This window comes from Megascapheus bottae, chromosome 5, assembly GCF_031878675.1.
Source record: "Megascapheus bottae isolate mThoBot1 chromosome 5, mThoBot2.hap1, whole genome shotgun sequence".
Taxonomy (NCBI): Eukaryota; Metazoa; Chordata; class Mammalia; order Rodentia; family Geomyidae; genus Megascapheus; species Megascapheus bottae.
Genome location: NC_143513.1, coordinates 40,632,001 through 40,653,145, shown reverse-complemented (window position 1 = coordinate 40,653,145; position 21,145 = coordinate 40,632,001). Strand labels below are relative to the sequence as shown.

Genomic DNA, 21,145 nt, shown 5'->3' with positions numbered 1-21,145 from the left:
TGATTATCTAGGCTTTACATGGGTAAGCCATTGACATCTAGCTTAGATGTTTTTTTCTGTTCCATTGGTCTATGTGTTAGGGTTTTTTTTTTTTTTGCCAGCCCTGCGGTTTGAACTCAGGGCCTGAGCACTGTCCTTGGGCTTTCTCAAGGCTAGAGCTCTTCCACTTGAATCTCAGCACCACTTCCAGCTTTTTTCTAAGTATGTGGTACCAAGGAATCGAACCCGGGCCTTCATGCATGCTAGGCAAGCACTCTACTACTAGGCCAAACTCCCAGACCTGTGTTAGTTTTTTTTTAAAATGCCACTATTGTGTTATTTATTACTATAGTTTTGGTATTTGAAAGCCAGTGTAATACCACCTGCTTTGTTATTTTTGCTTAAAATGACTTTGGTTATTAAGGGTGTGTGTGTGTATCTTTTATAGGGCTTGCCCTCAGGGTTCACATGCTGTTCCTAAGTGGGTCCCCGCCCCCCTCCCTGCCACCAAGGCTAGTGCTCTGACATTTGAGCCACTGCTCCACTTCTGGCTTTTTTCAGTAATTAATGGAGATAAGAATCTCATGGTCTTTCCTTCTTTGTGCTGGCTTCAAATGGTGATTCTCAAATTTTAGCCTCCTAAGTAGCTAGGATATAAGCATGAAATGTTGGCATCTGGCTTTTTTGTATGTGCATGTTTAGATACGTGTCAGTGTCAGTAGGACTTGAACTCAGGGCCTGAGTGCTGTACCTTAGCTTTTTCCATTCAAGGCTGGTGCTTTTCCCCTTTAGCCATGCTTCTACTTCTAACTTTTTGCTGGTTAATTGGAGATGAGAGTCTCATGGACTTTTCTGCCCAGGCAGTCTTTGAACTATGATCCTTAGATCTTAGTCTCCTCAGGTGTGAGCCATTAGACACCTGAGGGACAGCTACTGTCTAATTTTGATTAGTTTTGTTTGTATAGAATATACTTTATTTTTTTACTATTTTGAAACTTTATTTTATTTTGGTGCTAGGCTTGGGACTTGAACTCAAGGTTTGAGCACTGTCCCTGAGATTTTTTTTTTTGATAGTGCTGTAAGCTAACACTTTACCTCTTGAGCCATCACTTCATTTCTTGGTTAATTGTAGATAAGAGTCTGGGCTGGATTCAAACTGCAATGCTTAGCCTAGGTTTACAGAAATGAGCCACCAGTGTCTGGCTGTTACAACTTTTTTTTTTTTTTTAAAGATTTTATTAACATTGATTTTTTTACATCATATTTCAAATGTCAAGTTTAACAAATAAGTATTCAAGAAGGGAATCTCTATGCAATCACTGGCATATAAATTTAAGAACAAAATTAAAATTAAGCTGAGAGTTTATGTCATAGACACATATCAATTGATACGTCTATGTAGTTATATTTATATCTCTAAGATTGTGTCAATGACCTTGGGTACTTGAATATTTAGTCGTCGCTCTTACACTGTTTGGATCCACATATCAAGGACACCATGCACTTTTTTTTCTTTTCTTTTTTTTTTTTTTGCCAGTTCTGGGCTTGAGCTCAGGGCCTGAGCACTGTCCTTGGACTTTCTCAAGGCTAGAGCTCTACCACTTGAGCCTCAGCACCACTTCCGGCTTTTTTTCTATATATGTGGTACCGAGGAATCGAACCCGGGTCTCCGTGCATGCTAGGCAAGCACTTTAACCACTAGGCCAAACTCCCGGCCCACCATGCACCTTTTGTTCCTTTGGTCTTGACTTATCTCGATCAACATGATTTGCTCTAGTTTCATCCACTTATCTGTTGGCTATGTAGAATTCCATTGTATATATGTACCACGTTTTTTGTATCCATTTTTCTGTAATGGGCATCTGGGTTGTTTCTGTTGCTTGGCTATTGTGCATAGTGCAGAGATAAACATGGCTGTGGGGGTGTCCTGATTATATCCTGGGTTATGATGCTCAGGGTAGATGCCCAGAAGTGGTATGGCTGGGTTGTAGGGAAGGTCTATTTTCAGTTCTTTTTTTTTTTTTTTTTTGCCAGTCCTGGGCTTGAGCTCAGGGCCTGAGCACTGTCCTTGGATTTTTCTCAAGGCTAGAGCTCTACCACTTGAGCCTTAGCACCACTTCTGGCTTTTTTCTATATATGTGGTACCAAGGAATCGAACCCTGGCCTTCGTGCATGCTAGGCAAGCACTCTACCACTAGGCCAAACTCCCGGCCCTATTTTCAGTTCTTTAAGAAACCTCCAAACTGCCTTCCAGAGTGGTTGTACATTCCCACCAGCAGTGGGAAATGTACACAACCCTGCCAGCATTTGTCATTGTCTGAGTTTAGACTATAGGCTATTCTAATTGGGGTAAGATAGTATCTTAGTGTTGTTTTTATTTGCATTTCCTTTATGACCATGGATGATGAGCATTTTCTCATATGTTTCTTTGCCATTTTAACCTCTTCTTGTCAGTACTTTTAAACACAGAATATATTCTGTGTTTGGCTTCTTTCCTCTGTGTATCTGTGAGATTTGTCCTTATATTGTAGTACCATTAATCCATTCTTCCTACTTGCTCAGTAGCCTTACATTGAATAAAAATACCACCTAGTTTATTTAAACTGATAAAGAGCATATCACCCACTTTTTCTTTTCTTTTTTTTCTTTTATGTTTTTGCCAGTTCTGGGGCTTGAACTCAAGGCTTCTGAACACTGTCCTTAGGCTTTCTCAAGGATAGAGCTCTACCACTTGAGTCACAGCAGCACTTGTAGCTTTTTCTATGTATGTAGTGACCGGGAACTCGAACTCAGGTCTTTGTGCATGCTAGGCAAGCACTCTACCATGATGCCAAACTCCTGGCCTTGAATCATCCTTAAGAAATTGGATTATAATTTTTTTTGACTGGGGGGGGGAGTCATGAGGCTTGAACTCTGGCCTGAGTGCTGTCCCTGAGCTCTTCAGTTCAAGGCTACCACCCTACCCATGAGCCACAGCCCTACTTCCTCTTTTCTAGTAATTAATTGGAGATGAGAGTCTCCAATTGCCCAGGATGGTTTTGAACAGAGAGCCACAGATCTCAGCCTCCTGAGTAGCTAGGATTACAGGTGTGAGCCACCACATCCGGCTTATAATTACTTTTCTTATTGATTTATAGAACGGTGTAATTTTTGGGTGAAACTCCCAGCCTGGGTGAGTTCTTTGCATATGTATATACTGTGTATCTTTCTAAGTATATTATGACTACAATTTTTATATCAGTAGAACATTCTGAAGTTGTTCTTTTTTTCTTCTTTTGGTCAGTCATGGGGGCTGGGTGCTGTCCCTGAGCTCTTCAGCTCAATGCTGCCATCTTACCCCTTGAGCTACATCCCCACATCTTATTTTCTAGTGATTAATTGGAGATAAAAGAGTTTCACAGACTTTAGTGCTGGGGTTGACTTTGAACCCTGATCCTCAAATCTCAGCCTCCTGAGTAGCTAGGATTATAGGCCTGAGTTACTGTGCTTGGCCAGAAGTTTAATTTTTTTTTTGCCAGTCCTGGGCTTGAGCTCAGGGCCTGAGCACTGTCCTTGGACTTTCTCAAGGCTAGAGCTCTACCACTTGAGCCTCAGTACCACTTCTGGCTTTTTTTGTATATGTGGTACTGAGGAATCGAACCCGAGTCTTCATGCATGCTAGGCAAGCACTTTAACCACTAGGCCAAACTCCCGGCCCAGAAGTTTAAATTTTTATACAGTACGGGGACTCCTACAGATGGAAATTTTGGGTCAGAGCTAGTGAACTTTTTTTAGACTTTGCCAATTATTGGAAAAGCTGTTTAGAAAAATAATAATCAGATTTGGATCAGTCACTCATGCCTGTTATCCTAGTTACTCAGGAGGCTGAGATCTGAGGAATGTGGTTCCCAGCTAGCCTGGGCAGGAAAGTCTTTGAGACTCTTATCTCCAATAGAGTGCTGGACTTGAGCAAAAGAAGCTCAGGAATTAGCGCCCAAGCAGAGTTCAAGATCCAGGGCTGGCCAAAAAAAAAAAAAAATGTACAAGGTACTGAGTTCAAGCTTTGCTGACAGTGCGAGTGTGCGCTCACGCACACACCACTACCACCACCACCACACACAAATAATAAAACCACAAAACAAATGAAAATCTCAAAAAACAAAAAGAATAACATTAGGACTAGCTAATTGTGGAAAATGAAGATTTTTTTAAATGACAAAATTAAAGTGTATTTGATGTAGAATGATACATCTAGTGAAAGTTGTGAATGTTCAAATTATTTGTTGATGAAGAGACTGTTTTTAGATAGAATTTGAAATGACAGATACTCCCTAAAAAGTATGTTTTCAGGAGCCTGGAGTTCATATGGGAAGCCAAGGATCTGCATTACACATTTTAAGTTCAACTGGACATCAGTTTATCTAGGGAAAGATGAGGGGGCTTGGGCCTGAAGCTGGAAAATGTCTGTTGTGGCAAAATAAAGGAAGCCAAGGGCCTGGAACAAGGCCTAGTGGTCGAGTGCTTGCCTAGCATGCACGAAGACCTGGAGTCACTTCCTCAGTACCACATACATAGAAAAAGCCAATAGTGGTGCTGTGGCTCAAGTAATAGGACGCTAGCCTTGAGAAAGCCCAGGGACAGTGCCTAGGCCCTGAATTCAAGGCCCAGGACTGGCAGAAAAATAAAGGAAGCAAAAAAAAAAAAAAAGAAAAAAAATGATTTAAGGAGAATAAGTGAATGGGCAAGAAAGTCTAAAGATAATGAGATTGAGAAAAGTTTATTAGCTTATTATTGCTGGTCCTCAGATTTTATTAGAAAGTCTTTTTTCCTTCTTGACACTTTAAAAAGAATTTACTTATTATTTCATTATCTGTCTTGGAGGAGTAAGGATCAGAGTGAGACCAAGTCTCGTAGTGTCACAACCTTTCAATGTCAAGTTTTGTGTCTGCTTTCAAAGAAAAAGTTATTACATCTGTTACCAGTGTCTCCTGAACACCACTGCTGTATTTGTTCCCCCTTTGTCCACTCCTTTCTGTGCCCCCGCCTTGCTCTCCCAAAGATAGATAAACTTGCAAACAAGACAGAAAAGAAAAAAACAGCAACAAAGAGAAAACCTCTTGTTTCCATTTTCTGGAGTTCATTTTGATATAACTTTATATGATCAAATGCACATAGGCATTTTGCCATTGAGTTCCTCTTCTGAGAGTATAAATCCTTATTTTCTGAGTAACATCTATGTTATTTGTACCAGATAGATTATGTTGTAAGATATATATAAATACATTTTGAACTCAGGGCCTGAGTGGTAGGTTAGAGCCTTACCACTTGAGCCACAAGACCACTTCGGGCTTTTCTCCGTATGTGATACTGGGTCTTCTTGCATACTAGGCAAGCACTCTACCACTAGGCCAAACTCCCAACCCCTAAATCTTCAAAGTGAATTACAGCAGCATAGTTGCCAACAGATCTAGAAATCAGGAACAATAGTTGTTCATGTACATGATCTCTTATCAGTCTATAATTTTAAATTAGATAAAGAGGCAGGGAGAAGATTTCAAAAATGGTAAAGGAAATGGGTGAATATAGCACTAGTTTGTCATTTTTCTTTTCTTTTTTTTTTTTGCCAGTCCTGGGCTTGGGCTCAGGACCTGAGCACTGTCCTTGGACTTTCTCAAGGCTAACACTCTACCACTTGATCCTCAGCACCACTTCCAGCTTTTTTTTCTATGTATGTGATACCGAGGAATCGAACCTGGGTCTTCGTGCATGCTAGGCAAGCACTCTACCACTAGGCCAAACTTCCAGTCCCGTCTCTCACTTTTTTTTTGTGTTGGTTCTGACACTTGAACTCAGCCTGGGTACTGTCACCCCCCCTTTTTTTTTTGCTAGTCCTGGAGCTTGAACTCGGGGTCTAAGCACTGAGCACTGATCTTGGGCTTTCTCAAGGCTAAAGCTCTACCACTTGAGCCATCGCACCACTTCTGGCTTTTTCTATGTATGTGGGTCTATACATGTGGTACAAAGGAATCGAACCCGGGTCTTTGTGCATGCTAAGCAAACACTTTACCACTATGCCACTCTCCCAGCCTCACTGAGCTTTTGTAGGCTTGAGACTCTACCACAGTGTTGCAAGCTCACATTATGACATTGAACTATATGAAAATGTTTTTTCTCCTGAATTGTCAATAAAATTTCATGTGGTCCATCCTAATGCAAGTTATAAGTAACAGACCATTTTTAACATTGACATTTACTCTGTGTTGTGGGGCATCTGCTAACCAGTTAATAACTTATTATGTTTACTTAACAACTTTAGAGTTTTTAAAATGTTTCTGACTGTTTAGAATCAATGTATCCTAGAAAAGTGGTTTTAGGTTGTTTTTGCTGTTGTTGGTACTGATGCTTGAACACAGGCCTTGTGCTTTTGCTTGTATGTTCGCTCAAAACTGGCACTCTGCCCATTTAGCCATTTTTTTCTTTTTGTCTTTTTGCTGGTTAAAGAATTTCAGAGTTTTCTGCCTGGGCTGGCTGTGAATCAAGAGCCTTAGATTTCAGCCTTCTGAGTAACTAGGAAGCTGTGCACTTTTAATAAATGGATGAATTGCACTTGTGAGTTATATCTGATTAAAGCTGTTACTGAAAAAGAAGCAGCAGAGTTCTAACAGATAACACTGTCTCATTTTAACAGATGAGAAACTGAGGCATAGAAACACTAAGCAGACCTCTTGTTTTGTTGAGAACTGGAAGGTACTGTCTGTTTCAAAATAAATAAGAGTCATACTTAGGAAACTTTGGAGTTGGGAGCAATTAATCTAACCCTTTTCATTTCACTGATGAGAAAATTGAATCTCATATAACACAATAACTTAGGATTGCTCAGTTTAATTAGTGGCAGTGAGCAATTTATGACCAACTTACAAAGACAGGTATATAAACAACTAAACAGTGATAGTTGAGTGGAATGTTTACAAATAAGGTATAGGTATTTACTGCGTGACATTAAGGGAAGGACCAGTCAGTTCTATTAACTGACTAGCCAAGGGGATGTATTAAAGGAATATTGGATTAAGGAGATGTTCTGAATGTCTTAATGTACACATGAAATATACATTACAGAATGTGACTGAAGTGCAAATACCAGAAAGTAATGGCTTTTTATGTATGCAGTAAGAACTACTGTGCATATGTAGTGAGCTATGTTATATGACTAGCTGCTTAAGAAGTATAGCTGGCAACTATATGAAGGATGGATTTGAAATGTGGTAAGGATTAAAGATTGGGATGCTGTTGCAGTGCCGAAGGTTAGAGGATAGATAGTTGAAGTAGGAATGAAAAAGATGGGTAGTAGACATATATGCTTCTGCACTGATAAAATCATTAAGACTTGGCATCTGATAAGAAAGAAGCAAGCTCAGTGGAATTATGTGAAATTGCAGAAATGTGTTATCAAATGCCAGAAAACTCAGTGTGAATCAATAAAATAAAACTTTGAGTTACAACAATTAAAAAAAAGAAAGAAGCAAGCTAGACTATGAACTGCTAGACAGTTTTGTCCTGTGTGCCATGTCTCTGGCACTTAGCACAGTGCTTAATAAATTTGTTGAAAGCAGAAGGGGAAGATTTTAATTTCTCTGGACATTCCATCCTCAGGGATAAGAGAAGCAGTGTCGGACATGAAGAAAGATGGAAGAAGCTAGGCACTAGTAGCTCACACCTGTAATCCTAGCTACTCAGGAAGCTGATATCTGAGGATTGAAGGCTAGAGCTCTACCATTTGAGCCTCAGCACCACTTCCGGCTTTTTTCTATGTATGTGGTACCGAGGAATCAAACCCCGGTCTTCCTGCATGCTAGGCAAGGACGATACCACTAGGCCAAACTCCCGGCCCTCCATGAGACTCCTATCTCCAAATAATCATAGAAAAAGCCCGAAGTAGAGCTGTGTCTCAGGTGATAGAGCAGCTAGCCTTGAGCAAAAGGAACTCAGGGACAATGCATAGTCCCTGAGTTCAAGCCTTCGGACTGGCAAAACCCCAAAACAAACAAAAAACAAAGGATGGAAAAGTAAGATGTAGGGGCAAAAAAATCAAATTTTATTTAGCTGGAGGCACTTGTGAGACTGGAGCTAGTAATTTGGGAAAATTAGGATCTGCCAATAAGATGATAGGTGGAGGCCATGCCCTGAATTTGGGAGTTTAGGAATTATCCACAAAAAGGCCAATATTAAAGGTAAGACTTGCACTTTGAACTTGAACTTGAAGAGGTAGGTGGAGTAGCAGCAGCATCTGCAGCAACAGAAGAGAACCATGTTAATTCCTTCTCCAGAAGCCACAGGGGTTGATAGTTTTAGGTGAGTGTCATATGCAGAGGTAAGTGAAGACCAGAAAAGGTTATTAGAAGATAGGCTTTGTGGTATACATCTGTGATCCCAGCACAAGGAAGCTGAGGCAGGATTGTGAAAAGTGTGTGTGTGTGTGTGTGTGTGTGTGTGTGTGTGTGTGTGTGTGTGTGTGTGTGTAGGCTATTGTTAGGACAGGAATGGAGGTGTTTCCTGTAAAAGCAAGGTGATAAATGTGGAGAATGCTACTAGCAGAGGGAAGATTGGAAAAAATGGTAGCAATGAACATTTTGAACTTTTATGGAATGTTAGGTGCTCTCCCAAATGGTGTTTATGTTCTTTCATTTATTCCTTATAATGACTTTATATTGGTTGTTGTTGGTGGTGGTCAGTGAGGGTCTTGAACTCGAGGCCTGGGCACTGTTCCTGAGCTCTTAAGCTCAAGGCTAGTGCTCTACCATTTTGAATCACAGCTGCTTACAATTTTCTGGTGGTTAATTGCCCAGGTAGTATTGGAACCCAGATCTTCAGATCTCAGCTTCCTGAGTAGCTAGGATTATAGGCATGAGCCACCAATGCCCACCTGGGAAAGGTTGTGTTTTTTTTTTGTGGTTTCCAGAGCTATTTATTCATTAAAATCGATTCAGTGCGCCATCAGCAGTGGTCCTGTGTGTATTGTGGTGATAAATAGACACTGACTGAGAAGATTTAACAAGTTCGTCATTTAATAAGTTTCCATTCATCTTTATCACATGGTATTGTACACGATCATCTGTTGAAACAGATTTCATTTCTTAGTTTAAAAAAATCATAGACATTGTGAGTTCTGTATAAACTGGTGGACAGCAAGTTAGTTCCTTTGTTCTGACTGACAAGCCTTAACGTTACTGCAGAATAAAGAATGTAGGCCAAAGAAAGCATAATTGGTCACTCGTATAGAACAGTATTGTTTGTATAATTTGAAGCTTTCTGAATGGACGTGTTCAGGCCTGATCCAACCCGGGGTGGCCTGACGGGTCTTGTGGCATTCGGCTTCTTTTTCTCTGCAGGCTTTAAAATCTGGAAGGAACACATGAGTGTTTTGTCCACACTCATCATAGCACCTGTATTGTCAAATTCTCCTCAGTAATTTGGCATAGAAAACAGAGTGACCAACTGACTCTTTGCAAAAAACTCATATCCATCTTCAACCACCTGATGGGCTTTACAAATAAGGTCCAAATCATGCTTATGGAGAAATTTTGCAGCCACTTCTGCACCAAATGTGAAGGACACTGCTCTGTCATTTTCACTCCAGCATAAGACATCTTTATCGGGTCAGACCACAAAAGATCACAAGACCTTGATCAGGCACATCAGTTGGTCGCATAATTTGCCGAATCTGCTCCATAGATTGAAGATCTGGTGATAAACCCCCATGACAGCAGAATATTTTCTCATCCACCATGGCTGCTATTGGCATGCAGTTAAAACAGTCTGTGAATGTCTTCCATAGCTTAATGTTGTATCTTCTTTTACCTTCATCATAAAACCCATAAATCCTATTGATGCTGGTGTGCTCATGGTTGCCTCTGAGAAGAAAGAAATTCTCAGGGTGCTTGATCTTGTATGCCAGTAAGAGGCAGATGGTCTCCAGCGACTGCTTTCCCTTGTCCACGTAGTCCCCCAGAAACAGATAGTTGCTTTCTGGCAGGAAGCCCCCATATTCAAAAAGCTGAAGCAAATCATAGTATCGCCTGTGAATATCACCACATATTTTGAGTGGTGCTTGAAGTTCTAGTAGGATTGGCTGAGAAAGATCTCTCGGGACTTCACGCACAGTCCTCCGATTTCATTCTCCTGCAGCTGGGCATTCTTACCTGGCTTGGACCCTCTCACTTCCAGCAGCCGTTGGATGATGCTGTCAATGTTGATGTCTCCCATCGCCTTCCCACTGCCAGCACTTCCCAGCTGCCGCCGGTTCATGCCCGGGACTTACGCCTCCTTCTCCAGCCACGAGCACAGCACAGAGGCAACAGCAGCCACGGCGGGTTCCCCCCTCCCCCCCATTAGCCACCCGGCTCACTGCTTCCTCCTGGAACCACGAGAAGAACAAAATGTTGTTTTTTTAAAGTTTTATTTTATTGTCAGGATAATGTATGAGGGGTTACAGTTATATTTGTCAGGTAATGGATACATTACTTCTGGAACCTTGATGCCCCTGGGAAGGGTTTTTTTTTTTTTTTTTTTTTTGCCAGTCCTGGGCTTGAGCTCAGGGCCTGAGCACTGTCCTTGGATCTCAAGGCTAGAGCTCTACCACTTGAGCCTTAGCCCCACTTCCGGCTTTTTTTCTATGTATGTGGTACAGAGGAATCGAACCCGGGTCTTCATGCATGCTAGGCAAGCACTTTAACCACTAGGCCAAACTCCCGGCCCCCTGGGAAGGGTTTTTAAAATGGAAGATTCTGTCTCATCACATAGTGTCTTTTTTGAAATGATCTGCAGTGCCTGTACACTCTGTTTCTCTGTTTCTCTGTCTCTCTGTCTGTCTGTCCGTCCATCCGTCCGTCCGTCCATCATCTATCTATCTATCTATCTATCTATCTATCTATCTATCTATCTATCTATCTATATCTTTGGTGTTGCCAGTCCTGGGGCTTGAACTCAGGGCCTGAGCTGTCTTTTGGTATGAGTTTTTTTCTTTATTTTCTTCCTTTTTTTTTTTTTTTTTTTTGCCAGTCCTGGGCTTAAGCTCAGGGCCTGAGCACTGTCCTTGGATTTTTCTCAAGGCTAGAATTCTACCACTTGAGCCTCAGCACCACTTCTGGCTTTTTCTAAGTATGTGGTACCAAGGAATCGAACCCCGGGTATTCGTGCATGCTAGGCAGCACTCTACCACTAGGTCAAACTCCTGGCCCTGTATGAGTTTCTTTTTGCTCCAGGCTAACACGCTACCACTTGAGCCACAGTGCTACTTCTGGCTTTTTCTGTTTATGTGGTCCTGAGAAATCGGACCCAGGGTTTTGTGTATGCTAGGCAAGAATTCTACCACTAAGCTGCATTCCCAGCCCTATACTTGTCTTCACTGTGAATGTGTTGGTTTCATATAACAAAAATTGATCATCACCGTTTTTGAGGGGTTAAGAATTTGGAAGCAGCTTAGTGAGATTCTTCTGGCTCACAGTCATAGATGTTTTGGAAACTTGGGACAAGCTTCAGGATTTGCTTCCAAATACTTGGTTAGAAGGCCTTGCTTCACAACACATTTCCTTAAGTGTCCTCATGTCAGCTATGTACAGAGGTAGTGATCCCAGAGGGAGCCAGAAGGAGGCAGCAGTAGTTTTTATGATTCAACCCAGTATTTTTGTCACTTCAGTCATATTTTGTTAGAAAGGAGTTACTTAGTACAACCCATACTCAAGGGAGAATTAAGTTCAGCACTTTGAAAGGACTATTAAACTTTTTTGGGGGTAGGGGGTCGTTCATGGGGCTTGAACTCTGGGCCTTGGCGCTGTTACTGAGCTTTTCAGTTCAAGGCTACAGCCATACCCATGAGCCTAGGCTTTATCCCAGAGTTCTTCAGCTCAAGGCTACCACCTACTCCTACCACCCACCCCTTGAGCCACAGCCGCACTTCCCATTTTCTAGTGATTAATTGGAGATGAAAGGCTCACCTTCTTTAGAGCTCCTGCTGGCTTTGAATATCTATCATCAAATCTCAGCTTCCTGAGTAGGTAGGGTTACAGGCTTGAGCCACCATGCCCAGCTTTAAACATACTTTTGAAACCACCACATTGATGAAGTTTTATACTGAGGGTGAAGAGGAATGGGTGAGGACTCAGAAGACTTAGGTTTCAAACTGAGCTCTGCTATTTGACTTGAGGAGTGTGATTTAGTCTTGCTGATCTTTTGTTTCCTCTAGGAAAGTAGAGATCATAAAATTGCAGTCTATGGGGCCAGGAGTTTGGCCTAGTGGTTAAAGTCCTTGCCTAGCATTCACGAAGACCCGGGTTCGATTCCTTGGTGCCACATACATAGAAAAAAGCTGGAAGTGGTGCTGAGGCTCAAGTGGTAGAGCTCTAGCCTTGAGAAAGTCCAAGGACAGTGCTCAGGCCCTGAGCTCAAGCCCAGGACTGGCAAAATAAAATAAAATAAAATAAAATTGCAGTCTACTCAGTGTAATAAAGGTGATAACTGGATAAAGCACGTAAAACCAAGATCTGTAAAACTGAAAGTGGTATGGACTTTGCTGACACCACTGACATCAGTATGTTTGCTGACATCAATACGTTTAATCTGCCTGGGATTTAGTTTTCATGTTTGTAAAATGGGATTCATTGTAATATCTACTTCATGGAGTTACTGTGAAAATTAAATAATTCATTTGCGCCAAACATGGTAGCTCATGCCTGTAATCCTTCCTAGCTGCTCAGGAGGCTGAGGTCTGAGGATCGTGGTTCAAAGCCAGCCCGTTCAAAGCCTGGCACTAAGAATGTGAGATTATTATCTCCAATTAACCATTAGAAAACTGGAAGTGGGGCTACGGCTCAAGGGGTAGGGCGGTCGCCTTGAGCTGAAGAGCTCAGAGACAATGTGCTCGGAACAATGTGCCCAGGTTCAGAGTTCAAGCCCCATGTCCGACAAAAAAAAAAAAAAAGATTGATTTGATATGTTTAGCATAATGTCTGCACTTATTGGGCCCAGCAGTACTTAATAGTTAACTTTATGATTGGCTTTTTCTGTTCATGTAATTTTGTTTTCTGTGCTCTAACTAGTGCATGAGTCTAAGTGATTTAATGTTACTGTTTGTTAATAGTCTCTAATTTTTTTCATGTATACTTTTAACACTTTTTCATTCCCCCCCCCCCACCCGGGGGGGGGGATTAATCTTAGGGCCTGTGCACTGTCCCTGAGCTCTTTTTGTTCTAGACTAGTGCTCTACATTTTGAGCCACAGCTCTACTTATGGTTTTCTGGTGGAAAAGAGTATGAGTCTCATGGTCTTTCCTGCCCTGGCTGGCTTTGAATCCTTACATTTTGACTTCCTGAGTAGCTATGATTACAGATGGCTGGCTAAAATTTTAAGTTTTTAAAAAAATCTATGTATATTACTTGTACAAGTGATGTTTCATTGTGACATTTCCATACCTCTGAATATTATGTCCACTGTCAATCTTACCTCTTCTATCACTCTCTATTATACTCCCTGAGGACAATTTCAGCAGGGTTCATTGATAAAACATACTTTGACCATATTCTCCCATGTGATCTTCATTTACTCCCCTCCCTTTTGCTACTACTCACCCTCCAACAGTCTGTTTCACTTTTCTATCATTTACTTTTCTTTAGTGTATATATATTACTTATGCTTTTTTTGTTAACACTGTTAATTCCCATGTATATGTATTTTTAATAGCCTAGCCCCACCCCCTTGTGCTCTATTTTCTTTCCTATTGTCCTCAGTGAGATTTTTCTTTTTTATTGCTAGTTAATTGGAGATAAGAGTCTCACAGACTACCTTTCCTCTGCCCGTCTGCCCTTTCCCTCTTCTACCTCTTCCTCTCTCCTGGTTAGTTGAGGAAATTTCTGCCTAGGCTGACTTTTGAACCTCATTCTTCAGATCTCAGCTTTTTGAGTAGCTAGGATAACAGGCAGGCATGAACTAAATCTGGCTAGGATTTTTATTTTTAAGTTATCCTTGATTTTTAAGAACTCAGAAAATTTGGCTTGGGATTGTGAAATGGAAACTGGCTTTTGTGTCTCCATCTTCCTCTTTTTGTTGTGCTAGCCCTGAGGCTTGAAATCGGGGCTGATTGCTGTCTTTTTTTCCCCCCCCCCCCTCCAGACTAGTACTTTACCATTTGAACCACAGCTTTACTTTGATTTGTTTTGTTTTGATTTGGGAGGGATGTATAATTGGAGATAAAATCACATGGACTTTCCTGCCCCCAGCTGATTTTGAACTGCCCTCCTCAGATCTCCACCTCCTGACTAGTTAGGATTACAGATATGAGTCCCCATTTTGAGACAGTATTTCCAGATCTAGTCTAGGTTGGCTTGTAACTTGGCCCTGCATTCGGAAATTCTCCTGCCATAAGGTCCTGATGATGGGATTGTACTACTAAGTCCGTGTTGTTTTGATATTATTAGAGACTTAGTAGTTTATTGACTTTCATTTAGTAATTTGAATGTTGTATATGTGCCAAGCACAAGGCAAGGGAAATAAGGAAGACTTGTTTTCTGCTTGAAGTGAGCTGTGTGATAGTTATATGCAGAACTCTTCACTTTCCAGGAGAAGCAAATGAGTATATTTGAGCACATAAGGTAGCATAAAAACAAATATAAGAGCCAGACAGGAGCTGGGTGCCAGTGGCTCATTCTTGTGATACTTGCTACTCAGGAGGCTGAGATCTGAGGATCAAGGTTCAAAGCCAGCCTTGGCACAAAAGTCAGTGAGACTTTTCTCCAATTAACCACCAGAAAACTGGAAATGGTAGGATGTTAGCCTTGAGCTGAAGAGCTCAGGGACAGCACCCAGGCCCAGAGTTCAAGTCCTAACACACACACACACACACACACACACACACACGCACGCACGCACGCACGCACACACACACATACACACACACACACACACGTCTCTCTGGCGCTTTGGTGCCCTGGCTGGCTTCAAGTCATGATCCTCAGATCTCAGCTAGGATTATAGGTTTGAGTCATCAGCATCCAACATGGATTTCCTTTAAAATAATAAATTGTAAAGTAATTGAAAGAAATGTTTAATTTTCAAGTTATTTAGTATTCTATATCTCTGGTGGTATTGGAGATTTGAACTCAGAGCCTTGCATTTACTTGGCTAGTGCAACACAACCTTGTTTTTCACTTTCATTTTTTGAGGATAGAGTCTTGATTCCTGCCTAGGCTTGGCTGAATCTTGATCTGTAGACTCTTGGCATGATGGGATGACAGGCATGTATCACCTCACCCACCTTTCCTTCTGTGGAGACAGTCTTGCTGACTTTTCTGTTTGGGTTGGCCTAATACTGTAGTCCTCTGACTCTCAGCCTCCCTTGTAGCTTGAGAAAGTGCAAGATACTCCATCCAGGGTCAAAAAGGGATCTCTTGAACTTCCTTGTCTGGGCTGGATTCAGACTAAGATCCTCCTGTTATTGTCTTCCAAGTAGCTTCAGTTGCAGGTAAGGTGCCTGAGTTTAATATTAGTTGATAAAGCTATTTTTTGTGTCTTCACTCACTGTCTTATGTTCTTGGCTGTTCTTGCTAATAGCTGTTGCTCTACCATTGGAGCTACAACTCCAGCCCAGCATTTTACCGTTCAGTTGGAGACAGAATCTCCTAGACATCTTCCCAAGCTGGCTTTGAATCTTGATTCTCAGATCTCAGATACGTGGGGATATTAGCTTTTTTGCTCAAGGCTAGAACTCTAGGTCTCTATTCCCAGCTTTCAGGTGTTAAACTAGAGATAAAAGTCTCAAGAACTTTCCCGTTGAAACTGGCTTTGAATCACAGTCCTCAAATCTCATCTTCCTGAGTATATAGGATTACAGGCTTGAGTAAGCCACCTATTCCCAGTATGGCTCTTTTTTTTTTTTTTTTTTTGGTGGTGGTGTGGCTTGAACTCAGGGAGACCTAGAGTTCTAGCCTTGAGCAAAAAAGCTCAGGGACAGTACCCAGGCTCTGAGTTCAGGCCCTAGGACCAGCACACATATACAAAAAGTAAGTGACTTTTTTTGCTTGGATTTTGACCTTAACTCAAACTGCAAAAAGGGCCTCATATCCTCAGTTCTTATTTTCTTCTAGTATTCTAGAAGACTGTCATATACAAATATTGGAGTTTTAAATTTAAAAATATTGTATATTTTTGGCCATGAGTTTGGCCTATTGGTAGAATGCTTGCCTAGCATGCACGAAGACCCCAGTTCGATTCCTTGGTACTATATACATAGAAAAAATGCTGGAAGTGGTACTGGGGCTCAAGTGGTAGAGCACTAACCTTGAGAAAACCCAAGGAGAATGTGCAGGCCCAGAGCTCAAGCACTGAACTGGCCAAAAAAAAAAGTATTTTTATGAAATGAAGATTTTTATATGCTCACAATTTACTTAAAAACAATCTCAGCAGGGCTGGGAGTTTGGCCTAGTGGTTATAGTGCTTGCCTAGCATGCACGAAGACCCGGGTTCGATTCCTTGGTACCACATATATAGAAAAAGCCAGAAGTGGTGCTGAGGCTCAAGTGGTAGAGTTCTAGCCTTGAGAAAGTCCAAGGACAGTGCTCAGGCCCTGAGCTCAAGCCCAGGACTGGCAAAAAAAAAACAAAAAAAAAAACAATCTCAGCATAGTAATGAAAATTTTATATGAGATTTTTTTTTCTTTTTGGCCAGGCCTGAAACTGGAACCCATGGCCTAGGCACTGTCCTTGAGCTTTCTGAAGGCTAGCGCTCGACCACTTGGACCACAGCACCACTTCCAGCTCTTTCTGTGTATATGGTACTGAAGAATTGAGCACAGGGTTTCTTTTATTCATGCTAGCAAGCACTCTACAACAAAGCTATACTCTTGGCCCCTGAAGATATTTTTATAAGTCAAGATGCTATTAATTTTGATATCATCTTTAAATATTTCTCCAGTGAGAAATCTACATAGTAATTTAGTAAAACAAAATGATGTTTTAAGAAATATTAATAGTAGTGAATAATACTGGATATTTGATGTTAAATGGCAGTTCAAGTATGAATATAACCACTAGGTGGCATCAACTGAATACATAATTTTATTTTTCTTTCTTTTTTTTTTTTTTTTTTGCCGGTCCTGGGCTTGGGCTAAGGGCCTGAGCACTGTCCTTGTCCTTGGACTTTCTCAAAGCTAGCACTCTACCATTTGAGCCTCAGCACCACTTCCGGCTTTTTTCTATATATGTGGTACCGAGGAATCGAACCTGGTCTTCGTGCATGCTAGGCAAGCACTCTACCACTAGGCCAAACTCCCAGCCCCCATAATTTTATGTTTAAGAATAATATATATTTACTTTTTTTTAAACTTTTTTATTTACTTTTTTTCCTTTTTTGGCCAGTCCTGGGGCTTAACCTCATGGCCTGGGCATTGTCCCTGAGTTTCTTTCTTTCTTTCTTTTTTTCTTTTGTCAGTCGTGAGGCTGCAACTATGGTCCATGACCTTTTCAGCTAAAGGCTACCACCTTACCCCTTCAACCATAGCACATTTCTAGTTTTCAGTGGTTAATTGGAGATAAGGGACTTTCAGTCTTTAGTGCCCAGGCTGAACTGCAATCCTCAGATCTTAGCCTCCTGAGTAGCTAGGATTACAGGCATGAGCCACTATTCCCAGCTCTTTTTTTTTTTTTGCCCAGTCCTGGAGAGTGAACTCAGGTACTGAGCATTGTCCTTGGGCTTTCCTTAAGGCTCTGCCACTTGAGTCACAGTACCACTTATGGCTTTTCTATGTATGTGAACCGAGGAATCGAACCTGGATCTTTGTGCATGTTAGGTAAGCACTCTTATCAGTAGGCCAAACTCCTGGCCCCCTGAGTTTCTTTTGTTCAAGGCTAGCATTCTGCCACTGAGCCACAGCACCACTTCCAGCTTTTTCTGTTTATGTGGTACTGAGAAATTGAACCCAGGGCTACATACATGCTAGACAAGCATTTACCACTCAACCACATTTCCAGCCCCTATTTTAAAATAATTTCTTAAGAAAATGTTTTAAATCATAAAAAGTAAAAATTTATATTTTTACTTCCACAAATAGATATGGTGTGTTTATGGATTAATATATGCTTTCTAATTTTTGTTTTTGCTGTACTGAGAATTGAATTGGGCTTACTAGAATACTTTTTTTTTTTTTGTCAGTCATGGGTCTTGAACTCTGGGCCTGGGCTCTCTGTCCCTGAACTCTTCAGCTTAAGGCTACCACCCTACCCCTTGAGCCACCCCTCTACTTCCGGTTTTCTGGTGGTTAATTGGAGAGAAGAGTCTCACAGACTTTCCTGCCCAGGCTGGCTTTGAACCTCAATCCTCAAATCTCAGCCTCCTGAGTAGCTAGGATTATAGGTATGAACCACCACGCCCAGCATGCTGTGCATTTTTTATTGTTAGCATAAAAATGATATACAGAGGGTTTACTGTTATGTAAGTCAGGTGATGAGTGTATTTCTTTTTGGATATGGTCCACTCCTTACCAACAAGTTACACAGTTCATTTTCAACCCTTTGTCCTTCTATTTCCATGACCTTCCCCTATCCCGACAGATAAGACAAAAAGAAAACAAACAACAGAGAGATAAACCTCATTTCCATTTCCTGGAGTTCATTTTGAGAAATAGTGGGGTTTTTTTTGTAGGTCATGGAGCTTGGACTCTGGGCCTGGGGAATGTTAAACTCTGAGTGGTAGGCTAGCGCTCTACCACTTTGAGCCACAGTGTGCCTGTGCAGACTGGCTTTGAATTGAAATCCTCAGATCTCAACCTCCTGAGTAGCTAGAATTTCAGGTGTGAGCCACCAGAAGCTTAAATATTGTTTTATATGATCCATGGCACACATTTTGCCCTTATGTTCCTCCTTTAACAGTATCCTCTTTTGATTTCAGGGTGTGTGAATGCCCGGAGTCCTTTGTCTGGATGTGTGTGTGTATATATATTAAAGGTGATGTACAGGCTGGGAGTTTGGCCTAGTGGTTAAAGTGCATGCCTAGCATGCACGAAGACCTGGGTTCGATTCCTTGGTACCACATACATAGACAAAAGCCGGAAATGGTGCTGAGGCTCAAGTGGTAGAGTGCTAGCCTTGAGAAAGTCCAAGGACAGTGCTCAGGCCCTGAGCTCAAGCCCAGGACTGGCAAAAAAAAAAAAAAAAAAAAAAAATAAAGGTGATGTACAGTTACATAAGGAAGGAAATAAGTACAGTTTTTCTTATACATTGTTACCTTCTCCCTCTTTTTTTGGATCTAGAATCATTTTTCTTTGGGGCTTGCCTTCAGGCTTCAATCCTTTTTAACCTATGCAATTGGAGTAGATAGGATTACAGGTTTTGGCCTGGCCTCCGATTTTATCCTTACATGATATGTGTAGTTTATTTTAAAGCTGGGATTGAATTTTGCTAGTTAGATGATTGTTTTATTTTAAAACATAGTGGTAATGATTTATCACATGGTGATTAAGATTATGAAGTTGAGATTTTCATGAATCAATAGTTGAGATTATTTTTTTTAAGGATGTGAGGCGGGTCCAGACCTTAGAATTTATTAAAATTCTGTAACTCATGTTAACATTGAGCCAAATGATTTAACTGTATTTAGATTTATTTGTCTTTATCTGGTTCATATGAGTTCAATATGGATTATTTGTCAGTTAGAAAGTAGTTTTGATACTTTCTTATTTGGCCATAATAGTGATTTATTTTTTTCAGTATTTACCATGTAGCTTATGCTGCTCTTGATTGAATTTGCTGTCCTTTTGCCTTTTGGACGGGTTAATGGTGTGTGCCATTGTACACAGCCTATCATACAGTTTGTGAACTTCTTTTTTGGCCTTTTTCTATACATTTGTTTTCACACTAGCTTATGAAAGCCTTGATGATCATAGGGTTTGTCAAGCCAGGTATGGTCATATACTTGGCTTGCTTAGGAGGTAGAAGCAGGAGAATTTGTGTTTCAAAAGCCAGCCTGGCCTATGTAGTGAAACATTGTTTCAGTTAAAACCTAAGCCCAAATGGATTTATCAGAAGACCTGATATCTAATGTTAGCTTCTCTTTTGGATGGTGTTTTAACTTTGCTTCTGTCTTGACATTTCTGTTTTTTGATTGAGTCAGGTAGACAGTGTAAAAGAATCTTTACACAGGGGTTCTACAGGCTTCTTTACCTATATTAAGTCCTGATATCAACAAGTTTTGAAATGTTCTTGTTTAAAAGCAGAAGAGTGATTTATACCTACATCATTCATTACTTGCTTTCCAAAAGCATTAATAAATTAGGAACTAATTTCCAAGGAGTATTTTAGTGGTAAAGTGAAATGATTTGCCTTTAATGTCTTCATTAATTTTTTTTTTTTTTTTGCCAGTCCTGGGCTTGAGCGCTGTCCTTGGGCTTTCTCGAGGCTAGAGCTCTACCACTTGAGCCTCAGCACCGCTAAGAGCTTTTTGCAATGTATGTGATACTGAGGAGTTGAACCTGGGTCTTCGTGCATGCTAGGCAAGCACTCTACCAGTAGGCCAAACTCCTGGACCCATCCCTGAGCTCTTTTGCTCAGGGCTACCTTCCTACCCTGGGCCCGGTGTTGTCCCTGAGCTTTTCAGCTCAATGCTACCACCCTACTCTTTTTTTTTTTTTTTTTGCCAGTCCTGGGCCTGAGCTCAGGCCTGAGCACTGTCCTTGGACTTTCTCAAGGCTAGAGCTCTACCACTTGAGCCTCAGCACCACTTCTAGCTTTTTCTAAGTATATGGTACCAAGGAATTGAACCCGGGTCTTCGTGCATGCTAGGCAAGCACTTTAACCACTAGGCCAAACTCCCGGCCTCACCCTACTCTTGAGCCCTCCAGTTTTCTAGTAGTTAATCGGAGGTAAGAGTCGCATCAGTGGCTGCTGTGGCTCAAGGGGTAAAGGGATAGGGCCTGGACGCTGTCCCTGAGCTCTTCAGCTCCAAGCCCCACTTCTCATTTTCTAGGGGTTAATTGGAGATAAGAGTCTCAGGTTCTTTTGTGCCCAGGCTGGCTTTGAACCTTGGTCCTCAGATGTCAGCTTCCTGAGTAGCTAGGATTCCAGGGGTGAGCTACTGTGCCGTGCCAGCCCAAAGTATTTTTCAAAGTATATGAAGTGTGCTCTTCATTCCTTACTACCGTTGCATTAAGAGT

The 21,145-nt window shown here is 41.3% G+C and overlaps 1 protein-coding gene and 1 pseudogene across 1 annotated transcript in view; one reads left to right on the top strand and one right to left on the bottom strand.

Annotated features, from left to right (window-relative positions):
- Nucleotides 1-21,145, top strand: part of Srpk2 (SRSF protein kinase 2) — a 159,727-nt gene that overhangs the window by 9,009 nt on the left and 129,573 nt on the right.
- On the bottom strand, nt 9,208-10,218 carry LOC150063266 (serine/threonine-protein phosphatase PP1-gamma catalytic subunit-like; annotated as a pseudogene).